The sequence below is a fragment of the Nuphar pumila genome, chromosome 7 (genome assembly GCF_984573655.1).
Source record: "Nuphar pumila chromosome 7, dmNupPumi1.hap1.1, whole genome shotgun sequence".
NCBI lineage: Eukaryota > Viridiplantae > Streptophyta > Magnoliopsida > Nymphaeales > Nymphaeaceae > Nuphar > Nuphar pumila.
The window spans coordinates 30,044,728-30,050,920 of NC_143255.1; positions in this window are offsets into that span (position 1 = coordinate 30,044,728).

Sequence of the window (6,193 nt, forward strand, 5' to 3'; positions counted from 1 at the left end):
AACACGAGTGAGGTCAAAGTCTTGACACATGATCAATAATTAGGAACTTCACCTCGCAACGCATCTCATGTGGTTTGATCCAAATCCTATTATGATCCGATCCATATCACTCTAAGTAGCTTGAAACAAACCATCTAAATGGAGAGAAAAGTGTAGCTTCCATACCATTTATCTTCCAAACATTCTCTCTCTCTCTCTCTCTCTCTCTATATATATATATATATTATAATATAATATAATATATATATATGCATATTTTAAGCCCAAAGATGTGATCTTTATGTTTTATTTAGTAGAAAACATGCATTAGTATTGGGATGTTGTGCCCTAGCTTGCCTTTAAAAAAACTTTTCATGATTTAAAAAGTTACTATAATAGGTATTCACATGAAATTAAGAAACTTGGTCTGCTCTGAGTTTCCTATCCCAATATTCTCCTAAATTCAAAACCCACATGCACACATCCCTTGCTTTGAAAACAAAGCTGGGTGTACTTCATGGCTGTTAAGGAGGACATGGAATCTTTACAACAATAACCTCGCAAGTGAGTGAGATAATTTTTCTTGATTATCTAAACAAAAGAGAATCTTGGTATGGATTTGATAAACTGCTACGAGGGTTCATGAGCTTCACCTTTTTAAATGGTAGGGAACAAGTAAGATGTAATTACACAAAATAAATGTGAACCCCACCTCCTTGAATGACATGTTGTTTGGCCCAAAAAACATACTTAGAAGTGGTCAACTTTTGTGGGTCTACAATTAAGGCTTATAAACAAGCTGAATGAGTTGAGCTTGGGCTATTTAGTCTTGGCTTGTTAAAGGTACACCTCTGCTTGGGCTCAACTCGTGATCTCGTCATGAGCCAAGCCAAGCTTGAGCTCGTTACAAGTCAACTATTTTTTTAATTGATTTTAAAGTGTTTTTTAAAACTTAACAACATATAAGATATATAATATAAAGCGAAGCTATACGAGTTGTGCTTGCCATGTTTGTATTTGGCTTATTCATCTAAATGAACTAGATCACAGTTTCGCTTGTCGAGCTCAATTTCTGAGACAAGTTGAAAAGTGAGTATCTCATTTCATTTTGTTGCCCTATTCACAATATGAATCAGACAAATGTTGAGTGGTTACATAGAGCATCATTTTGTTTTAATATTTTGACTGTTTCACCTTTTTCGACAATGAAAGTTTTTTTTTTATTTGTTATTTTCTCTTAGGTGAATGTTGAAGTTCGTGATTTATAGAAATGTCCAAATTTGCGAAATGTCATGTTTTACTTAACTTTCTTATTTTATGAAATACAAATTTAATGTTTTTCTAACACTTTTCTCAAAGAGGAACTCCAAAAATGCAATTGTTATAAATTGTTTCAAGATTTGGTAAACTATAACACGAGTGAGGTAAAAGTCTTGACACATGATCAATAATTAGGAACTTCACCTCACCACGCATCTCATGTGGTTTGATCCAGATTCTATTATGATCAGATCCATATCACTCCAAATAGCCTGAAATAAACCATCTAAATGAAGAGAAAAGTGTAGCTTCCATACCATTTATCTCCCAAACACACACACACACACACACACACACTATATATTGCATATTTTAAGCCCACAGATATGATCTCTATGTTTTATTTAGTAGAAAACATGCATATTAGTTCAAAAAATTTGCATGCCTAAGTGCATTTTTTAGCTCAAAAAAAAAAAAAAATCAACATGTCATGTTTACAATAGAAACTTGATTAACTAAAAATCAAGAATTCTTGTTAAATTTATCGATCCAAAGCATGATTTTTAGTGAATAACTAACAATAAACATATCTACGTGTTTGAATTAGGCAAAAAACACATGCAACTATGCAAGTACCCTTCGGGCAAGAGGTAAGTCCAAGGAGCTTTATGCTATCAGGACAATGATTGTAAGTATGATAGGCAGAGCTAGCGCAACTAAGTCTCTATTCTTCAGGGTGGATTCTCGGTATAAATATAAAAAAGTACTATTTTTTAAAGGGTCTAGGATTGTCCCGAATCGATCTTTTGGAATGAGGCATGTAAAGTGCAAAGCTCTACGGAGTGAAAAATGCATCGAGTGTAAAAACGCACAGTATAAGTTTGCTTGATCGATGACGTGTGGTGGTAGTACGACATGCGATAGGCATTAGTATCATCGTTAGTGCATCGCTGTGTGGTAGCACAGACGTGAAGTGTTGTTTGCTTAAGCAGTGCCAGCGGATCAGAGGATGTTGCCTTTGGGGATTTGGTTAAGGACCTCTCGACTTGCAAGAGTGTCTCACGCGTAGCGGTTGGACACACGAGGGTGTGTGTGGGTTAGGGCTAATTCCTCCATAAAACACCTTAGGTGGTTCCAACTGAGTATGGTTATTCGGGGCTAGGTGAGTGAATGCCTAGGTACTGGCGAATGAGTCTGGATGGTGCTCTTCATTATGGTGTTCAATCATCAACTGGTCTTTGGAATGAGGGCCACAAGGTCTTGTTCCTTCGGTGATGAGGTTTTGCTATATCGTGCGTATGAAGTTGTAATACGCTCCATGACACACAAGGTTAATGCAAAGTTTATGTCTCTTTCATAAGTGATAGCTGGTATGGGACAACAATGCACTAAGCGGCATGAACTACATGAAATGCATATTTAGAAATGTACTTGATCAGCTTCTGCTAGGCAGCTATGCATGGGGTGGTGCGCAGAGCCAATGAAAAGGATTCAACACATGGAAATGTGTTGGTATGCGACCTTTGGTCGTTAGGCTAGCCAACTTGGCGCATCATGGGTTTGTGAAGCATTCTATGCCCGTGACATAGTGATAGAAAGGCTCGTGGCAACAAGGACCATCACACCACACTGTCTTATTAAAAAAATTTAACCTATGACAATTGGTATCATAACAGAAAGATTCATGGAGACCTTGTTGTTCATTGTGTGTGACACTAAAAAGAACAATCATGGTTACGTAATTTTGCTCAGATGAAGTGTGGTTGACCGATCACAGAAGCAAGATGTTGACAGGATGGTATGAGACATCTTATCGATAATAAGCATAAGTGTAAGGTTGTTGTTCAGTTGGCTAAGGAAACATAGATAAGCCAAAGATTCCTACCAGTTATGTGTTAGGCTCACTGGTGGAGCGTGACGTTTGCCTTGTACATGCAAAGAATGCATGTTGGATTCGGCTAGATGAATTTGCACTTTTGGGTATGTGAGACTCAACTAAACTTTTAGATTCTCTTCCAAGATTATGGGTTAACGGAGTACCCACGTTGAGCAGAATGCTCATTGTTTTGGTCTCTTGAGTTGGCAGATCTTCAATGGATTGTGTATGCAAAAAAAGTTGTTTGTGGCTCGTTAGTTTCTGTAGGAATATTTTTGTTGATTTTGAGAGAGAGTACAACGTGCTAGCTTCATGAAGGGAGTTTTAGCGTTGGGCCAAAGGTTCCCATGTGAGGATAAGTGCCCAGAAAGATGCTTTGAAGGACTACTTTGGGGTGATATGCAAGAAGGTGTCTCTCAATTAAGGACTACTTTGAACCACTGGAAAACCACAAGTTTGTGCTTAAGGGAGTTGATATCCATGCAACACGCATCAGTGGTCGTCTTTCTCTGCGAGAACCACAAAGGACTTGCGAATAATTCTCTCACAACGGGCCCCATTCTCTCATGTCCAAACAAAAGTGGATGGGGCTTGAGTAAATAGCTTCTTGCATGAAGAACTAGCCCCAATTCTCATATGACTCCAAATTACATTTGATTTAAAGTTGCACTTAGCCAGCGAAGCAAACATACTGTTCCATGCATTGTTTCAACTTTCAACCTTTTTTTGAATTTATATCCCGAATAAACCAGGTCTGGCATGAAGACCTGGCCGTGCTGGCTCAACTTGCCTTATTGTCCTTAAAATCTAAAATGCCAACAAAAATTAGATCCATCTCAAAATTTTGAATCACTTTTAGATTCTTGTCGAGGCACCATTAAGATTCAGATCTACCTAATCTACCTTAATTAAGTTATGTTTGGGCCGGGACATGCTCGCTACTATCTTTGGATTCGGATCAATCATGATTTGGCCCATATCTGAGATCGGATCACGTGCAATCACATGGCACAAAATTTGTGCATTAAGCACCTGATTGCCCTCCATCAGGCCTTGAGCCCCACAACTGACACGCCCTGTCCCCAAAGATGGAGGGTGATCATCAGGTGCTTAATGCACAAATATTTGTGCAATCATATTGCACCTGATCTTTTCACCGCATATCTGACTCCAAAGGCTTAGCATTTCAAGTTTGAAACGAACCTACGGTATTTTTGTAGGGTTTTGAGGAAATTTCGGCGACAGGGCCAGCCGTATATACCTTGACAGTTTAGGGATACTTTCGTCTATTCAGCGTACAAAATGAGATCCGGGGAAATTAAGCAAAACAAATTACCACAATCTTTTCCCGTTTTTCCCAAACCATGTTTTGAATATAACTACGAAAATACCCCTAAAATTTTCCTCCTATCCAAGAGCAAAATCGACAAGAAGTTTAACCAAATGACTGATTCACCCTCATTCTTAATAGAAAATGATGTAATAAATGTGGAGCCTATATCCAGCAGTTATGGCCTTTTTCGTCAATTTGACAAAAATCACGGGCAGATATTTCCGTCATTTACAGAGAGGAGAAGGCATTTTTTGGGTAAAAATTTTCCCAGGAAAGTGGATATTCCCTTAACTGCTTTTCCCGAGCCCTCCGATTTTTCCGACTCGTTTTCCATTTTTGCCACTCCGAAACCGACGCGGTATCCGTCGGTCTATCGCCGGGAATTCTCGCCATCTCTGTGCGATTTCCGGCCAACGGCTGTCACTCTCCGGCCGTTCGCCTCCGCTCTTCCGCCGCCCCTCTGCTCATGGTCGTACGGCTCCATTTCGGCGATGGAATATGGGAAACTCGATAGCAGCGGTCTCTCTCTCTCTCTCTCTATATATATATATTTTGGTACTTTTCGCTTCTAATGCGTAGCTTTTTTCGTTTTGGTTGATGTTTTCTGGCGGTTAGATCGCGAGGAATTTGATGTGTTTTTCGTATTTTTAATTTTTTTCTCAAAAATCTTTGGTGTCTTTTGGGCGAGTTATTTGAGGGTTTTCCGTTTATTTGGGAGTATGTGTTTTTTTTCGAGTTTCAGAGGTGGATGCGTCGTGTTTCGCTCTCTAGGGTTAGGGTTTCAGATGGGACTTTGTTGTGGTGTGGATTAGGGTTTGGTTTTGGCCTTTGAAGGTTCAATCTGGACGTTTCTTCTAGAGTTTCGGCTTCATATTTGTTCGAGAATAGGGAGAAGGCCGAGTTGCTTCTCTTCTTAGGGTTTAGGGTTGAGATCAGATGACGCTTCGTGTGATTTTGTTGATTGTTGGCTTCTTCCTACGGTTTTGGATTTTGTATTTGGTTTTGAAGAAGGAAGGCTGCTTGTGGTTATTGGAGACACTCTTTCTCCGTTTATGTTTGGTTTTTCATTTTCGATCTTGTTTGTTGTGGTCTAGGGCATGAGTGAACTTCTGATTTTCTTTGCTTTCTCTTCTAGGATTACGGATTTGTAGAATTTTAGGGTTCAATTTTTAGAAAAGATGATGTATTAAATTTGAGTTGGGATCCTTGTTGCTGAGTAGTGTTTAATTTGAAATGTTTTTGGTTTTGAGTTTAGTTTTGGATTGGAGACTGATGCAGATTAGGGTTTGGGCGAACTTCTTTGAAGATCTCTTTTGGTTTATTTTTTGTGAGAGAGAGGGAAAAATGTGGTTTATGTGCACTATGGTAGGGCTTTAGGGAGTATGGACTTTGGATTCCTAGGGTTATATGATGGTTTGCGTGAGAAGCTTTGGAGGTTTTCTAAATTGATAGGATCTAAGGGGAAATTGGAACCAAATGCATCATGAACAGTGTATGTTTTTGGAATGATAAGGTTGAAGTTGTAGATTGTGGACTAGCAGTAGGATCAACAATGAATTTGAATTTTCTTTGAATGGAAGCCTTAGTTGTCAAAGGTGCTAGGCAAAGCCTAGGCGGTGAGCACCTAAAAAGACTAGGCGGGGCCTAAGCAGTACCCCAAATAAAAAAAATTAAGCATACACAAAATATGTAAACAAATTGTAAAAACATGGCATTAAGCACGAAGTTGAATTTGGAAGTTCGAC